General features: G+C 43.8%; 1 long non-coding RNA gene and 1 gene segment (V, D, J or C); one reads left to right on the plus strand and one right to left on the minus strand.

Annotated features, from left to right (window-relative positions):
* Nucleotides 1-3246, minus strand: part of LOC140716605 (Ig heavy chain C region-like) — a 104868-nt gene extending 101622 nt beyond the window's left edge. The window contains exon 1 of the C gene segment in view: nt 2950-3246.
* LOC140716608 (uncharacterized) overlaps nt 1-18866 on the plus strand; it is a 271347-nt gene that overhangs the window by 44218 nt on the left and 208263 nt on the right. Inside the window, exons 2-4 of one of the 2 annotated variants that reach the window (XR_012096326.1) lie at nt 469-570; nt 3462-3597; nt 13343-13422. This is a non-coding gene — a long non-coding RNA (uncharacterized lncRNA). Of the gene's footprint in view, nt 1-468; nt 571-3461; nt 3598-13342; nt 13423-14256; nt 14905-18866 lie in introns of those variants that run through there. The other variant, XR_012096325.1, reaches the window with a different exon arrangement.

Consider the following 18866-nt stretch of genomic DNA (forward strand, 5'->3'; position numbering starts at 1 on the left):
ATCGATGTTAACCCCTGAAAACAACGCAATTGCTGGACCAAGGACCTGGGACCATTTGGACGACCTACAACCAAATAGTGTCTGTCTATTCATCTTCTGCACAATGAGGATTCAGATGAGGAGTTCCCAGTGGTGGGGAGCTTTAGGAATTGCAGGCTAAAAGTGACCATTCCCTTCCAACATCACCCAGACTACATTGTCATGTTGTAGTTCAGTTTGTGGAGACAAGATGCAGACAAGTTGGAGTTTAGTCCCACATATGAAGTGACACACTGCAGAAGTACTTGCTGGGTTGGGAAAGGATCTGGGATGTTCTGGAGTTGCAGAAGTCAATGAAAAACACTTTTTTTCATCAAAATAAAGTCAGTAGAATAAAAATGGAAATGGCATAGTTGCCAGAAATCAGACTGACAGAGTCTGGTGAAGGGTCACTGATGTGAAACATTAACTCTGTTTCTCACCCCACAGATGTTCCCTGAGCTGCTCAGTGTTGGCAGTGCAGGAGGCAGAATAATGTCAGTCGGTGAGATTTGCAGCTGAGGATCTTTTACATCCCGGGACCAGCAGGTGGTAAGTACAGTTCTGTCTGGATCAGTGTTCCTCTCGGTCTTTATAAAAACACCCATCAAACTGACAGCAGGGTGCTGGGGTGAAGAGGGGAACTGGATCTGGGTGGGTCACAGGGTGCTGGGGTGAAGAGGGGAACTGGATCTCGGTGGGTCACAGGGTGCTGGGGTGAAGAGGGGAACTGGATCTCGGTGGGTCACAGGGTGCTGGGGTGAAGAGGGGAACTGGATCTGGGTGGGTCACAGGGTGCTGGGTGAAGAGGGGAACTGGATCTGGGTTGGGCACAGGATGCTGGGGTGGAGGGGAACTGGATCTGGGTGGGTCACAGGGTGCTGGGGTGGAGGGGAACTGGATCTGGGTGGGTCACAGGGTGCTGGGGTGAAGAGGGGAACTGGATCTGGGTGAGTCACAGGGTGCTGGGATGGAGGGGAACTGGATCTGGGTGGGTCACGGGGTGCTGGGTGAAGAGGGGAACTGGATCTGGCTGGATCAACTCAGAAGAAATTTTCAATGAAATGACACTTGAGTATTTGTATAAAATGATTGATGTTGAATCAGTAGATCGGGGAAGACAGTTTGATTTCAGTCTGTATTGCAGTAAGTGGATAGAACATTGGGTGGTACGAACAACTGGTGGGCAATTTTGTTTATTCATCTTTTGGAATCTGGGCTTTGCCGGTAAATTCTGAATGAATTACACATCTGAGCTGTCATTCAGAGGGCTTTTGGATATAAACACATTGATGGGTCATAAATAGGCTCATAGAACACATAGAACATGGAACATAGAAAACCTACAGCACAATACAGGCCCTTTGGCACACAAAGTTGTGCCGAACATGTCCCTGCCTTAGAAATTAAGAACTAGATGGCCCTCTATTTTTCTGAGCTCCATGTACCTATCCAAAGGTCTCTTAAAAGACCCTATTGTATCCGCCTCAACCATCATAGTTCAGGTAGATGTGAGAGTCAGTGGGTTCATAAAAGACATCAGTGGATAGGTTGTCTCCAGAACTCTGTCTGTGAACTGAGAATAAGCAGTTCATTTGAACAGTAAAGTTCAACTCGTGTCCCGTGAGTGTGTGATGGGACAGGTTGGGGGAAGCTTCACTCTGTGTCTAACCTCTGCTGCCTCCGCCCTGGGAGGGATGGGACAGTGCAGAAGGATCTTTGTATCTAATCCGTGGCTGCCAGGACACTACATGGGAGCTGTAAACTGCATTTAACTCATGCTCTGTGTACCCTTGGGTGCTTGTTGGAATCCCTTTGAGGAAGAATTTCCCAGATTTACAAGATAAATACTGATTCCATTGAATGACAGAGCAGAGAGTGAGGCCATTCATCCGATAGTGTCTGTGCTTCCCTTTAGCTGAGCAAACCCAATAAACCCATTGGTCTCTCTGCTCTTCCCTGTATCCCTACAAAAGGCGGATCTCCTCCTGTTCCCTCTCTACACTCACTATTGGCCACCACCATCATTCAGGCGGTGTGTTCCAGATCACAAACGCTCATCAACAAACCTTCACTTAAATGCTCCCCTATTACACATTATTGACTTGAACGCTTCCCTCCCCACCCCACCTGCACCACTCCCCCTCCCCCACCCACCAATGCAAGGCTGCCCGGAATGTGTGAAGGAATTGTGATTTCAATTCCCTGCCTTACCCTCCTGCACCACTTCCTCACTGCCTTCTCACTCCAAAATTCTTTCCCACCATACCCAGCCTCCTCACCCATCAGGGAATAAAACTAAAACCTTAATCCCGTCAATTAATCCTGGGATATCGCCGATACTTTTGCTGTATCCCGGGACGGACCTCACGCCGGACATTACATGATGGGACTGACACCCACCTGTACCCTGGGGATATTGAGCCATCAACCAGATCATACATGTGTAACCATCCCCTCAGATTATGTCTCAATCCCATTACCTTCAACATGAAAGCAGCCGACAGTAAAACCCGATCCCAATAACTTGACACTGAACAGATCCATTGTTGTCACTGACAGGGAACGAGTTCAACTGCACTGAAACGCTCAGCCCCTGAACGTGGTTTCAGTTGGTGCTGAGGATCAGAAGCCAGACTTGAACCAAACACTGAGTTCACTCAGCACAACCTGCCGGTGTCAAGGCACAGTCTGGTGACAAGATCCGACCCCATTCCCCTGAGCCTGTTCGCGGTCTGTGGACAGTTCACTGGTGGGGTGGGGTATGTACCCTTGTACTGTTACTGGGCTCTAGAGAAACCCGCCGGTTCGGGGAGATTCATGTACTCGCTCTAAATATCTCACTGATTTCAGTTAAATCACAGAATTCGCCAAAACCGTAAATAAATAAAATTCTATTGCGTGAAGATACAATTGAGAAGTTGGTCTTACCTGAAGTCACTGTCAGCGAGGTTCCTCCGCCCCAGTATTCAAGATAGTCACAGTGCCCCGTCTCCCCATTCAGCCAGTGCAGTAACTTCACTTGCCCGTCACATCCAATAATCTCAGCAAAATGTCAACATGATCCCTGTCCGGACCGGGAGCAGCCGCTTCCTGGATTTCCATCCCAAACTCCGTCCTTGTCTCTTCATGGCGTGTGATTAAAAGAGGCATTTTCACAGTTTTCCTGTCTGTGGACACCGGCTCCCGCCATCACCCGGAATCAGAGTCGAATCTTTTTTGAGTTTTACACCCAGCATGGACATTTACACCCAGCAGTCCGAGTCAGGCTTCGGGGATTTGACTCTGGGAAGCAGCAATGCGGAATCCGTGGAGACAGACTGCGCTGCAGACGCTCCTTTGTCGGGACCAGTTTCTGTTCAGCTCCCCGTCATGGTGCTCCATAGTACACTCGCACAGTAATAGGTGGCCGTGTCGTTCACTCTCAGGCTGTTCATTTGCAGATACACGGTGCTGCTGTCCTTGGAAACGGTGAACCGGCTCTGGACTCCAGGTGCGTAATACTTGCTATCGCTACCCGATATAGCCGCCAGCCATTCCAGCCCTTTCCCGGGGACCTGTTTCACCCAGCTCATCCAGGTATAGTAGCTGCTGAGGCTGAACCCACTGAATGCACAGGTCAGTCTGTGGGACTGTCCGGGCTTTACCACCGCTGACTTGGGCTGTGTCAGCACGACGGCGGACCGCACGCCTGTCAATAAAAAAGAGCAGAAATTAATAAAATGTTTCACGGGCAGAGATTCACAAAGCCTCCGAGAAACAGCCGGTCCCGGGAGGGCGACAAGCCTCGGGACACCCACCTGCCAGACAAGACAGGAGGAGACAGAGATAAGGAACGACCCCCATCGCCCTGAACACTGAGCCGGACTTGGACACTGTTGAGATCAGCGGCTTCAGCTCAGGCCGGCTTTGTCCGGAGCCGCAGTGAGCGCTGTTTGAATAGGGACGTGGGCTGTGAGTGAGAGAGGGAGCCGCGGTTTGAACAGGCTCTCACACACTGAAACCAGAGGCGCAGCCTCCTGTCCCCGCCCACAGCAGCGATTTCAATTCCCCAAAAGATGTTTGTCTCTGCAACAGGCGGCAGGTCCGCGGCAGTGACCAGATCCGGATTAAAGATCTGTCACACTCTGATCGATTCATCAATTTCAGCGATGAACGGTTTGAAGAATTTGTCACAGTCAGTGGACAGATATCCCCCTGAGAGACATGGATTGAGAGACACTTGTCAATGGACAGATATCACCTAGAGATACCAGTTGGTGGACAGATACCCCTGAGAGACACTTGTCAATGGACAGATATCACCCAGAGATACCAGTTGGTGGACAGATACCCCCGAGAGTCACGAGTCAGTGGGCAGATATTCTCCTTAGAGACACAGCAATGAAGTACAAGGAGATCAGACATTCTGTGGTGCTGGTTGAGGGATCAACATTGGGACAGATAATGGAGAACTTTCCAAAACTTTTGTCCACCTGACACAACAACCCCACAACCCCACCATGACACCAATCAAAATTGTGTATCATTATATTTCCCATCCAAGAGGACCACAACCTTACTGTAGGGTTTGGAGGCTTGAGTGCCTCAGTGACCCAGAGATCTACGTTAGTTTGAGTTTTATGTTGCCTTGTGCTTTAGCTCTAGGTAGGGACACTCATGCCAAACAGGTTAAAGGGTAGAGATCAGACAAAGAGTGGTCCACCATTCCACCAGGTTCGGAGTTTCAGGGTTAATGAACCTGACTAGGCAAAAAGAAAAATTGTTATCGTTACAAGATGCTCCCAACCGCGCTAGCTTCCAGGATTTAGACTCTCTAACTCTCCGGAGTGCGGATAGCTGGTTGCAGCCCCTTTCAGGTTCAGGATGATCCCATTAATTGGGGCTGGGCCCAAAGAATTGAGTGTTTAAAGAACATCTGAACTGATGTCCGCTGCTGATTTGTAACCTTACTCATGATATCGTCTGGTGTTATTTTGTGCTCAGTAGAAGAGAAGAAGAATGCCCTTAACTCCTGGCGGAGTCATTGGGGCACCGTCATGACAAGCTTTTTGCACCGATCATTTTGGTGGTTGCTCCTCATGTGGTGTTTCTGTAGCATTCTCCAGTTTTTTTTTATGAGGTCGAATTGCTAGCTCGATGCTGAACCCAGCACGGATGGAAAGCGTGCAATGGAGCTGGCTGGATTTGAACTTGGGACCATTCACTCCGGAGTCCAGCGCTGATGCCACTACGCCACCAGCTGGCCTTTTGTGCTCAGTTCTCGATCCATTTTGATACCGTATCTTGATCCTTGCCTTGGATACTCCAGCATTTGGGTCCAAACTGTCCTTGTCAACGACTCCCATCACAGTTACGGAAACAGCAATGAGGAGTGTGATGATATTCCCTAGTCACCACCTGGGACTTGCATGTCTGACAGTAGTGAAAACTGAGAGAAAGCTACTGGCATGGTGAAGGGACCCATGAACTTCGCCAAGACCAAGAGCAAAAATGTTTTTTTGGAAATGTACAAACCATGTACAACACTGGCAAGCTCACACAGATAACCACAGTAATGTGTCTTTACAGCCAACACACACTGGTGTCAGTGAAAGCAGATGGACAGGGTCTGGCAGACTAAAGGCAGCAACTGGTGAAACAGTTCTATATTCAGGAAGGGAAGATGGTCAGAATCATGATGGTGTAGCTGTCATTTTGAAGAAAGGCATTGAGAAGTGCCCGCTGGAGTAAACAATCAACAGTCGGCTGGTGAGAGTCAGGCTGAGAGTGAAGCAAGTGAACATGACTGTGATCCAGTGCTATGCTCCAAGTAACAATAGTGACATTGAAGAAAAGGACATGTACAGACAGCAGAGGTAGAGTTAACACCACACCATGACATAATCATCATCATGGGAGATCTAAATGGCAAAGTGGGAAATAACAACTCGAACTTCACTGGGGTCATGTGCATGCAAGGATGTGGAACAATGAATAACAACGGTGAAAGACTGGTGGAATTCTGTGTCATGAACAATCTGGTCACAGGAGGGACCCTCTTTCCACACCATGAAATCCACCAAACTGACATGGTGCTCACCTAATAGAAGTGACAAGATCCAGACTGACCACTTGATGATCGATGGTATGTGGAGATGATCTTTGCAGGGTGTAAGGGTGAAGAGAAGAGCAAATACAGGAAATAATCACCACATTGCTGTAGCAACTTGATGAAACTCAAGTTGAGAAGCACTGGGACCAGAGCACATGTACAAAGACGTTTTGATGTTGAGAAGCTCAAGGACACCAGTGTGAGATCTACTGTCACCATTAAACTTAAAAACAGATTTCAGGCTTTGGCGAGGATGTGTCAATGGACAAGATCAACACAGTGTGGAAGCAAATTGTGTCAGTGTTCATGAAGAGCAGCGAGGCTTGTTTACATTACAGAGCTGGAAAGAAAAACAAAGAATGGATACAGCAGGAAACATGGACGGCCTTAGAGAAAAGATGGAAAATTAGGAAGATAATGTTCAATGTAAAGTCAACAAGAATTAAGGTGCAACTTCCATTGGCATTCACTGAAGCTAACAAGAACGTGAAGAGCTAAGGATGGATAAGAAAGTCTACATGGAAGATCTTGCAGTGGTGGCCACAGTAGTGCCGGTCGACATGATCAGGAAAATATAGACAAGATTTCAAAATTAGTATGCAGAAAGTTGCAAGCCAGATCCAGTAGCCCCATGAGAGGTAAGAATGGTCTGATTTTGACAAGAGCATGAAGCACGATGGACAGGGTATTTCAGGGATTTACTGAATAGTCACAGAGGACCTTGACATCAACACAGATCCAGCCAAGAAAGAAGAGATTGTTACTGTGATTAATACATTAAGAAACAGCAAAGCTCCAGAATATGACAATTTGAAAGCTGAACTGCTCAAAGCTGAACCAAAAGTTGCAGCAGTCATCCTGCATCTACTGTTTACTATAATCTGGGAACGGGGACAAGTGCCCAAGGACTGGACAAAGGGAGTTAGGATCCCCAAAAAAGGAGTATTAATGATTGCAACAACTGGTGTAGCATCACACTTTTGTCTCACCAAAGTCATTGTCCAATGGATTACAGATGCTGTAGATGTGTGATTGAAGAAGGAGCAAGTTGGCTTCATGAGGAATAGAGGCTCTATCAACTGGATCTTCATGCTGCGTAACATCATAGAGCAGTGCACAGAGTGGCAGAGACAACTGTGCATAAATTTCATGGATTTTGAAAAGGCTTTTGTTAGCATCCACGGGGACAGCCTCTGCCAAATTCTCAGATCATACAGGATCCCTTCCAAAATTGTCCCGCATATCTTGAGTTTGTTTGGTAATTTCATGTTTGGAGCAGGTAAAGTTCTAGTCATTGCATTACAGGGATGATGTGGCTGCTTCGGAGAGGGTAAAGAGTAGATTCAGTCAAGTGTTGTTTGCATTGGAGCATATTAGCTGTAAGGAGAGGGTGGATAAACTTGGACTGTTTTTGCTGGAGCATTGGAGACTGTGGGATGGACTGACAGGAGTATGTAAATTTATGAGGAGCATAGATAGTTACAGATATTTTCTAGAGTAGAAATGTCAAACGCCAGAGGGCAAAGGTTTCAGATGACAGGGGAAAAGTATAAATGAGATTTATGAGGCAAGATTGTGGTTGGTATCTAGAATGTGCTGTCAGAGAATTTGATAGCAACAGATAAGACAACAAGATTGATCAATAAAGAACCAAGTGGTCCCAGCAAAACCTAAACTGGTGATTAGGTTATTTGGTGAGTAAGTGCCACTTTCCAACACTGTCAATTATGGCTCCCATCACTTTCCTGAAGATTGAGTAGTCGAATTGGGCCATTATTGTCTTATTTGATTTGTCCTCTATTTTGAGAATGGACACACTGGGCAATTTTTCCCTTTCTTGTGCAGATATCTGTACTGGAGAAGTTTAGTTGGAACCATGAGAATTGGGCCAGAGCACAAATTTCCTGCTTGCAGCATAAATAAACACCACCTTCAATCTGAGCCAATCTGTGTTTTCTTCCCATAGAACCAAGATTTAAGTTTGTTTCAAGTCAGCTTTATATTGTCACTTCCCAGATGACAGATGTCTCCATACTTGCATGGACCCCGTCTCCCTTCAGACTTTCAGTCCCATTAGTCAATCCTCTTCAGAATTAGAATCAGAATTAGGTTCATTATCACTGGTATGTGACGTGAAATTTGTTAACATAGCAGCAGCAGTTCAATGCAATGCATAATATAGAAAAAAATAATAGTAAATAAATAAGTAAATTAATTACATGTATATTGAATAGATCAAAATCATACAGAATAAACAGAAATAATATGTTTTAAAAAGTGAGGGAGTGTCCAAGGGTTCATTGGCCATATAGGAATCAGATGGCAGAGGGGAAGAAGCTATTTCTGAATTGTTGGGTATGTGCCTTCAGGCTTCTGTATCTCTTACCTGATGGTAACAGTGAGAAAAGGGCATGCCCTGGGTGCTGGAGATCCTTAATAATGGACGCTGCCTTTCTGAGACACTGCTCCTTGAAGAGGCTCTGGGTACTTTGTAGGCTTGTACTCAAGATGAAGCCAACTAAATTTGCAACCCTCTGCAGCTTCTTTCAATCCTGTGCAGTAGCCCCTACTTCCCCCCCCCCAATACCAGACAGTGATGCAACCTGCCAGAATATTCTCCACTGTACATCTATAGTAATACAAGAAATGTATTTTCAGTAATACAAGAATTGTTTAATGGTATTGGTCCCTGAATCAAAAAAGTATTTCTATGCCTTGAGCAGTGAACTTTTTCTTTTTAGTAAGCCTATTTCCTCTTGAAGATTCCCTGTTCAGATTAAGTCAAGCCACATCTCCTACAGGAAGCTGAGAAGGATATAGCCTCTATATCACTGTCCAGTTTCATCCACCTGTCAAGAAAGAAAATATGAAATGTGTTTCTGGTAAATCAACAGCTGCACACAGAGATTCTGTTCAAATTCATCCCGTGCACTGAGTGTCAGAAGGAGGTTGTTCAGCCCTCCAGTCTATTCCTTAAGGTGACATGTGTCCGAGCTCCATTTACTCACCTTGGCTCCACATATTTTAATAATTGACTCTTATCGAGCTAGTATAACCAAAAACATAATTGTCTAATATTCACAGCCCAATAATACAGTCTTCAGTTAGGAAGTGCAAGTCCACCATCTTTTTTGGATTTTTGTAAATGATAGTTGTTAATTCTTGGTCTCCTACTGTTCCAAATAAAGGAAAAAATAAGATAGTCAATTTGATCAAAAATTTTTTTAGTTAAAAAGATAGGCATATTTTGGAAAATATATAAAAATCTAGGTAAAATCATCATTTTCACAGCATGGATACGACCTATTAAAGAGAGAGTAAATGGATTCCATCTAGAAAATAGTTGTTTCATGGAGTCTATTAAAGGAACTATTTTAGCTTTATAAATATCTTTATATTTTTTTAGTAATTATAATGTTATGAGTGATGGACAGACCTAATGGACAATGGGGTGAAGAGTTAACCATTCCCAACCCCCCTCCTGAGAACTCCGAACTATTGCTGTTATTATGCTGCTCATGAGAGAGAGATAAAGCCCAGGCAAGAACATTTGCTACAGATAAGAGGGGGAGAGAGACTGTTGATTTACTGTATTATGACTCTTCCTGGATTATTTACTTTCTACTATAAGGACTGTACTTGGCTAGTTAACATTCCACAGGAGATAGCAGGAGTGGCCTGATTTGATGGACACGGTCATTCAGAGTTGATGGATAGCTGAGACCCCGTTAGTGGGGATAAAAGACAGGTCTGGAGAGACACCCTTCAGATGCACCAGTGGACACTGACTGAGTGTTGGGAACCCACAGAAAGGTGGGGGCTTCAGAGACCGAACCAGGAGATCGGTCAGTAAAGCTCACAGTGTGACGACAGGGCCGGTGCGGACTTGTATGTGTGTGTCCACTCATGCCAGAGTGACGAGTCCACCACAGAAGAACGGTCTAGCTGAAGACCAGAGGGGTCATAACTGAATGGCCACAACGACACGACGGATTAAGAAAGCAAAGGAAGGTTTGGCTGCTGTAGCTGTTACCTCTCGCTCGCTCTCTCTCTCTCCAACGATTTCAACACAACAACCGTAACTACTTCAGCATTTATGAACTGAACTCTATACTTTCCTATGACAATTCATTTACCCCTAGACATCGATAGAGCTTGTTTATTATTGATTATTATTATTCCTACACTTTTAGGTTTATTACTGCTAACTTGTTTTACATGTATATTTGCATTTTTGATATTGTATTGTGTAGTTTTACTAATAAACACCTTTAGTTTGGTACCACCAGACTCCAACGGATTCTTCTTTCTCTGCTGGTCAGACACCCAGTTACGGGGTACGTAACAATAATACCTAAATATCTAAATGTATTATCAATTCTAAAAGGAATATCATTATATATACTGACAGGAGCATTTAATGGAAACAATTCACTTTTATTCAAGTTAAGTTTATATCTTGAAAATTTACCAAAATCTTTAAGTGTTCCCAAAAGATTAGGAATTGATCCCTCACGATTCGAAATAAAAATCAAAAGATCATCGCATAAAGAGAAATCTTATGTATTATAGAAATACAATGAAGGTTTTTAGCTTCACGTAATGTTATAGCTAAGGCTCCAATAAAGGCTCCCTCTTAAGGTGACATGTGTTCGACCTCCATTTACCAACCTTGGCTCCACATATTTTATTAATTGAACTCAAATAAAATTCTTTTAATATTGAAGTTTCAACTGACACCTCCCACCCCTCCGCCCGTCTTGACCACTTTCCAGAGAGACTTCCAGATTTCCACTGACCTGTATATCCTGAAATAACAGATTCTTTGTGTTATTCTTCTGTGCCTTTCTGGAATGTTTTTAAGCTCCCTAATTACACTGGCCTTCAATTTTCCACATTTCAGGGAACAAGAGACCAGACCTAATATTTTATCCCAGTTCCAGTAGCACTTCACTGTGCCTCATCCACACAACCCCTCTCCAAGGAAGACACATCCTTCATGAGGTGTGATGCCAAGAATCATAGCCAGTGCTCCAGATGTGGTCTAATTCGATCGCTACTCCATGGCAGTGTAATACCCACCCCTCTGTATCCCTGATTTCCCCATTAACTGCAGCACATTGAGACCCTAAACTTAAATTCATCATCAGGATTAATTAGAACCCAAACCTGCCAGTGGTCTCTCATCCAAAGTAAACCTTCCACATTCCCTCTTTCCACTGGGATTGTTTATTCCCTTATGGAATCTGTGTCAGTCAGCTGACACAGCAGAAACAAGACCTCTCTTGAAACACGAGCTCACCAGACAACAACAACCTCTGTGACTGTGGGCAGTTTACCTCCTTATGTTTCTCACCACAATGAATATTTTCATGTGTACCTGCCTTGACCTACCATTGGCTTGTATTCATTACAGGTTGTTTAAGACTTTCTAGACTTACAGCTGTAAGTTAAAAATCTCACAGCTGGCTAATCCGTTCCAGCTCCCACTGCCCCTTTATCCCATTCTGAATTGAGATATGGGTCATGCTCCACTCTACTCTCTCTACACCCATGACTGTGTGGCTAGGCACAGTTCAAATGTCATCTTCACATTTGTCTGTTGTTGGCAGAATCTCAGATGGTGACGAGGAGGTGTACAGAAGTGAGATAGATTGGTGTCACAACAATAACCTTCACTCAGTGTCAGTCAGAGTAATGAATTGATTGTGGCCTTTGGGAAGGGAATGTGGGGGAACACACACCAGGTATCATTGAGGGATCAGCAGTGGAAAGGGTGAGCAGTTTCAAATTCCTGGCTGTCAACATCGCTAAAGATCGATCCTGTGTCCAACTTATTGATGAAATGAGAAAGAAAGAATATTAGAAATTAAATTTCATTAGGAGTTTGAGATGATTTGGTGTTTCACCAAATACTCCAGCAAATATCTACAGATGTACCTTGGAGAGCATTCGATGAGGTTGCATCACCGTCTGGTACAGACAGGCCACTGCACAGGATCAGAAAAAGCTGCAGAGAGTTGCAAACTCAGCCAGCTCCATCACGGGCACCATCTTCCCCAGCATTGAGGACATCTTCAAAAGGCAATGTCCCAAAAAGCCACATCCATCCTTAAAGACCCACATCACACAGGACACGTCCTCTTCTTATCACTACCATCAGAGAGGAGGTACAGGAGCCTGGAGACACACGCTCAACATTTCAGGAACAGCTTCTTCCCCTCTGCCATCAGATTTCTGAACAGGCAATGAATCAATTTATGGACACTACCACCTATTTTTGCTCTCAATTTGCATGAGTTATATAGACGTGTATCTTATTGTAATTTATGATGTTTATGTGTTGCACTGTACTGCTGCCACAACACAACAAATTTCACTACATATGTCAGTGATATTAAACCTGCTTCTGATACCGATGGGAGTGAAGGCAGAAAATAGTTGAGTCTGACGATCTGATATACCTGACCGTAGGTGACTGGTCTGGGCCCAACTGCTGCCACTGGGAAACTACAGTTCCTGAGAAAGAGTTTGGGATTGGGTGATGGACAGAAAAGTGAAGGGAAAATACAGAGAGAGGAACATAGAGAGAGAGTGAAGGCAGAAGAGGATAATAACATGGTGGGAGAGAATGATATGGAGAGGGAGTGATGAGAGGGGTGACAGAAAGAGGAAATGAGAGGGAAACGATGTGGATATGCAGAGAGTGAGGGGGAACAAGAGAGCGAAAGTCCCAGGAGGAGATAAAGAGAGTGGGAGAGGAACATGGTGAAGGAAAGGAAACTCAATAAGTTTTGTTTCTCTCCCATGACTCTGGTACTACACAGATTTAAATGAAACGTACAGCGCTGGAGGAGATTCAGACCAATTATTTCATGCCATTGTTTATTTTCCACATGAACCTCCAGTCACTCTATCTTTGTCCAACTGGGTTAACTTTCCCTCTGCTCCCTTTCCCCACATTTACTTCTGTGCGAGAGATCCACATTCTCCCCACTCTCTGGATAAATAATCCAAACTGGATGATTAGTGATTATTTACAATAGTTTTAATCCCCCTGAAGTCTGAACCACCTTTCTCCTCCACCCTATCAGGTAATTTTATTATCTGTGAGTTGGAAATATGCTTTACCCTTCAACCTTCTCATGACCCTCATGACAGGGTGAATTTGAGCATCTAAACCATTCACGTATTACTAATGAGGTTAAAAATGTGTCCCTGTTTCCACAGGAAAGAGCCCAAAAGTTGAATCCAGTACATTCCAGCATCAAGGAGACAGTGTCCCTGCTAGGAGAATTTCATGGGACTGGGTAAGAGGGGAGTACAGATTACTTTTTGTCCAAGTTAAAGTATAGGTTTTCATGTCTGCATTAACCTCGGTGAAACTTTGTGAACCTTCAGTTCTGGTTGCTCCACTGTAAGAAGGATGTGGAGACTTTGGAGAGGGTGTAAAAGACGTTCACGAGCATGTTGCCTGGATTACAAAATATTAGCTGTAAGGAGTGGTTGAACAATCTTTGACTATTTACTCGGGAGTGTCGGCTGAGAGGCAACCTGATAGAGGCTTATAAAAGCATCAGAGTCATCGATAGGGTCAACAGTCGAAGTCATTTTCCAGGGTAAAATGTCATATCCAAAAGGACAGAGATTTAAGATGAGGGGTATTACATTCAAAGGAGATTTGTGGGTTGTATTTTTTACACAGAGAGTGATAGGTGCTTGGAATGCACTGGCAGGAGTGGTGGTGAATCAGCATGATAGTACAGTTGAGATACATTTGAAAAAGCACATGACCATTCAGGATATGGAGGGATATGGATTATGTGCAGATAGTTCGCTTTAGATTAATTTGGTGTTATGGCTGTCACAGTCATCATGGGCTGAAGGGCCTGTTCCTGTGCTGTACTGTTCTGTGTTGTAGGTTTACTTGAAGCTCAGTAACTATTTGTTATTAATAGCTGACAGATGTCTGAAACTCTGCGATAACATTAACACTCAGTCCTTACACTTCCTCTCCGGTTTCACAGGCAGGTTTAATTTGAGCAGGGGGCCGTCCCAGTGGAGCTGTGTTACTAAAAAGAATAAACACACTGCTTTACATATGGAAATACAATTCTAACATTGTGCTTTGCACCAACCAACAGGTTCACGTTTATCACACAGAATGAGACAAAATGAAACAAAACCAAAGGACAAAAGACACAGAGACAGCAAAACCCTCTCCTCGTGACAGAGCATTTGCCACGTGTCAGAAACGGGCTCACTGTAATGATGATTGACTGTTACTGATTGATTTATTGATTATGTTATGGAAATGAGTGTTCAAATGTATGTACACCTGCATTTTACGTTCTGAAGCAGTTGGGAGACTCCCACCAACTACTTAAACTGTGTTTGCTCAAACTGAGCACAAAGGTCCATCTTGGTGATCAGATCATTCTGAACTTTTGTCAACATTACACCGATGGGTGGGCAGAATCCCGGTGTGACATGCTGATGTTTGTTGATGAGAACGATTGCTGCCCGGTGAATCAAGTTTAGACTGAAACAGCAACACAGACCACAATCACCATGGATCGCAATGGGAGCTGGGGGTTATCATTGGCCTGGAAGTTCTCAGACCCTGAAGATCAAGGATAACAAACTTGCATATTCAGACAGAATCAATAATCTGTCATTGAAAGGTTGTGAGCTGATGAGTTCTGCAAGTATAGATATCTACCAAACCTTTTTCCCTGGCATCTGGATAGTAAAATGTGTAGATTTATTCCTGTAATAGCCCTGGGCCAGTACCTTGCTGTTTGATTATAGTGTTCACCTTGAATAAAATAACATGACCTGAACTGGACTTGAGTCTCTTTAAACTCCGAATCAATTCTGGTAAGGGCAGATTAACAGATCTCATAATAGCTTTAAATAATGGTCCCTAAGGTACTGGAATGGTACTACTTTATTATTTTCATTGTAGTTTAACTTTCTTACGTTTGTTTGTGTTTTTAAATAATTACCTATATACATGTAATTGTTCAGTGAGTTGCCATTGTCTGTGTATCTCCTGGAAACTCCCAGTTTCAGTGGCGGGCATCACATTGCTCCAATAGGGACTATTTTATTGGTTAATTTAAGCAATGGAGTTTGAATGGAATGTCTGCTGCCAATATTCAGCAGTCATAAGCAACGGGTTTTAATGCCCCTTCTTGACTGCTGAAGAACTTTAGGTTGCAAAAACATCAGGATCCAACAGAAGATTAAGTTTTGATTAATGAATCCATCAGACAGGCTGGGGAACCCAGCATTTGGGGCGACATGGTAGTGTAGTGGTTAGCAGAATGTTTTTCAGTGCAGGTGACCTGGGGTTCAAATCCTGCCACTGCCTGTAAGGAATTTGTAATGTCTCCCCAGGAATGTGTGGGTTTCCACCGGTACAGTCCAAAGTCTAAAGTACCTCAGTTTGGTACTTTAACTGGTCATTGTAAATTGTCCTGTGATGAGACGAGGATTAAATCAGGATTCCTGGGCAGTGTGGCTCAAAGGGCCAGAAGGGCCTATTTCATGCTGTATGCCAATAAATAAATGAATTAAATAATTTACATGGACTTTACTGATTTTCCCCATGAGTTCATTCTAAAATGATTCCTGAGTTTCCTCTCACCCTCCTCCATATGGGAGTCCAGTCCTACTGTCTATTACTCTGACTGAGGAGCTTCCTCAACAAAGTCCACAGATTCATTCTGATGAATTTAAACCTGCAGTCTGTGTCTTTCTCTTCCTCTTTAATTTAAATCCATCTTATGGATGTCATTTCCATTCCCTTCACTCTTCCATCACTCTGTGTCAGACGTCTCAGTGAGTCAGTAAATTGTGGTGCAAACCATTTCAGCACATCATCCCATTGGACTGAGGCATTGCTTCCAGATTCCTCCTCTGACCAGACACTTCCTCACCTGCCATTCCCTCTCCTTCTATGACCTGACATCTGATTCTTGCTCCTGTGAAACACCTTCTGATGATTTCTGATATTAAAGCCACACTGTCAATGCAAGTGGTTGCTTTTGGGTAAAATTGTCCAATTATTTTGCATTGCAGACCAACCACGTCCACAAATAAGTCACAAAAGTTCTTGATGAACTAGGGCTGAGTCCCAAGGAAGTCACATTTTCTATTAGAATGTGCAAGAGTGTAGAAAATAAAATCAGAAAACAGTGAGGTAGACAGTGTCTGGGAAAGAACATTAATCACTGGTGATTCAGGTCTGCATTCCCCTTCAGATTGTAGTGGGGTCACACTTACCTCTTTTGATGGTTAGTCTGGGGAACACTTACAAGGGCTTCCGTACTCAGTCTGTACTGTTTCCTGTACAGATAGAGAGATACAGCACAGAAACAGGCCCATCATCCCACTGAGTCTGTACTAACCATTAATCACTGAGTCTGTTCAAACCATTGCTTGTTTAACAAAGCAGAACAGAGGGTGTTTGGAGTTCATGCAGAAAGCTGAAAATAGGACCTCCAATGCAGTAATCTTTGGATTGCTGCCTGTGCCATGTGCCAGTGAGGATAAAAATAGGATGAGCTGGCTGATAAAAGTATGGCTGAGGAACTGGTACAGGGGGCAGGATTTCAGATACTTGGATGAAAGAAGGTTATATGTAATTGAGAGGTTAACATCCAAAGATACACATTGTATCAAAAGGATAGGCAGGTAGGCAGAAGGGGTGGCATGGTTCTGTTGGTACAAAAAATGAAATAAAATCCTTAAAAAGAGGTGACATCGTTATGAGTAGAGTTAAGGAACTACAAAGGTTAAAAAGACCCTGAAGGGAGTTATATGCAGTCCTTCAAACAGCAGCCAGGATGTGGGCTACAAATTACAATGGGAGATAAAAAATACAAGTCAAAAGAACAAAGTTAGGTTAGTTATGGAGGATTTCAGAATGCAGGTAGATTGGGAAAATCAGGTTTGTTGTTGATTTTGGATTCCAAGAGAAAGAATTTGTGCAATATCTGTAAGATGTATTTTTAGAGCAGCTTGAGCCCACTAGGGAATCAACTATTCCGGATTGGATGTTGTGTAACGAACCAGATTTGATTTGGGAGCTCAAGGTAAAAGAACCTTAGTTACAGAGAAAGGTTGAACAATTTAGGTCTTTATTCTCTGGAGAGTAGAAGGTTAAGGGGGGGACTTGATAGATGTGTTTAAAATAATGAGGGGGATAGATAGAGTTGACGTGGATAGGCTTTTTCCATTAAGAGTAGAGGAGATTCAACCAAGAGGACATGGGTTGAGAGTTAGGGGGCAAAAGTTTAGGGGTAACACGAGGGGGAACTTCTTTATTCAGAGAGTGGTAGCTGTGTGGGATGAGCTTCCAGTAGAAGTGGTAGAGGCAGGTTCGATATTGTCATTTAAAGTAAAATTGGATAGGTATGTGGACAGGAAAGGAATGGAGGGTTATGGGCTGAATGCAGGTCGGTGGGACTAGGTGAGAGTAAGCATTTGGCACGGACTAGAAGGGCCGAGATGGCATGTTTCTGTGCTGTAATTGTTATATGGTTATAACTGTTAGGATCCAGTTATCAAATTATGATTGAATTCATGCCGCAATTTGAAAGGGACAAGCTAAAGTCAGATTTATCAGAACAGAACAATACAGCACAGGAACAGACCCTTCAGCCCACAATGAACATAAAAGCATAACAATTAGGAACAGGAGTAAGCCATCCGGCCCATCGAGCCTGCCCACCATTCAATAAGATCATGGCTGATCTGTCTGTAAACTCAGCTCCATCTACCTGCCTTTTCCCCATAACCCATAATTCCCTTACTATGTAAAAACATATCTGTTTCTTAAATATATTTAGTGAGGAAGCCCCAGCTGCTTCCCTGGGCAGAGAATTCCACAGATTCACCACTCTCTGGGAAAAACGTCTTCTCCCCTGAACCTTGAGGCAATGTTCCCTTGTTCTAGTCTCACCTACCAATGGAAATAACTTTCATTCTTCTATCTTATCTATTCCTTTCAAAATTTTGATTGTTTCTATAAGATCCCCTCTCATTCTTCTGAATTCCAGAGAGTCTTGTCCCAGGTGACTCAATCTCAACTCATAGGTTAACCCCTTCATACCTGGAATCAACCTGGTGAACCTCCTCTGCACTGCCTCCAAGTCTGCTTCCTCAAGTGTGGAGACCAGAATTGCACACAGTACTCCAGGTGCGGCCTCACCAGTACCCTGTGGAGTTGCAGCATGACCTCCCTGATCTTGAGTTCAATCCCTCTTGCAATGAAGGCGAACATTCTGTTTGACTTCTTAATAACCTGTGGTACCTGAAAGCCAACTTTTTGTGATTCATGAACAAGCACTCCCATGTCCCTCTGCAAAACAGCATGCTGCAATCTTTCACCATTTAAATAATAATCTGCTCTTCTATTATTCCTTCCAAAGTGGATGATCTTGCATTTACCAACATTGTATTCCATCTGCCAGACCTTGGCCCACTCACTTAACCTATCTATATCCCTCTGCAGACTCTCCACATCCTCTGTACAATTTGCTTTTCCACTCAGTTTAGTGTCCTCAGCAAATTCTGCTGTGCTACACTCAGTCCTCTCTTCAAAATCATCAATGTAAATGGTAAACAGCTGTGGGCCCAGCACGATCCCTGTAGCACCCCACTCACCACAGACTGCCAACTGGAGAAATACCCATTTATACCAACTCTCTGCCTTCTATCGGTTAACCAATGCACTTCCTCCAAC

This window comes from Hemitrygon akajei, chromosome 25, assembly GCF_048418815.1.
Source record: "Hemitrygon akajei chromosome 25, sHemAka1.3, whole genome shotgun sequence".
In the NCBI taxonomy this organism is placed as follows: Eukaryota; Metazoa; Chordata; class Chondrichthyes; order Myliobatiformes; family Dasyatidae; genus Hemitrygon; species Hemitrygon akajei.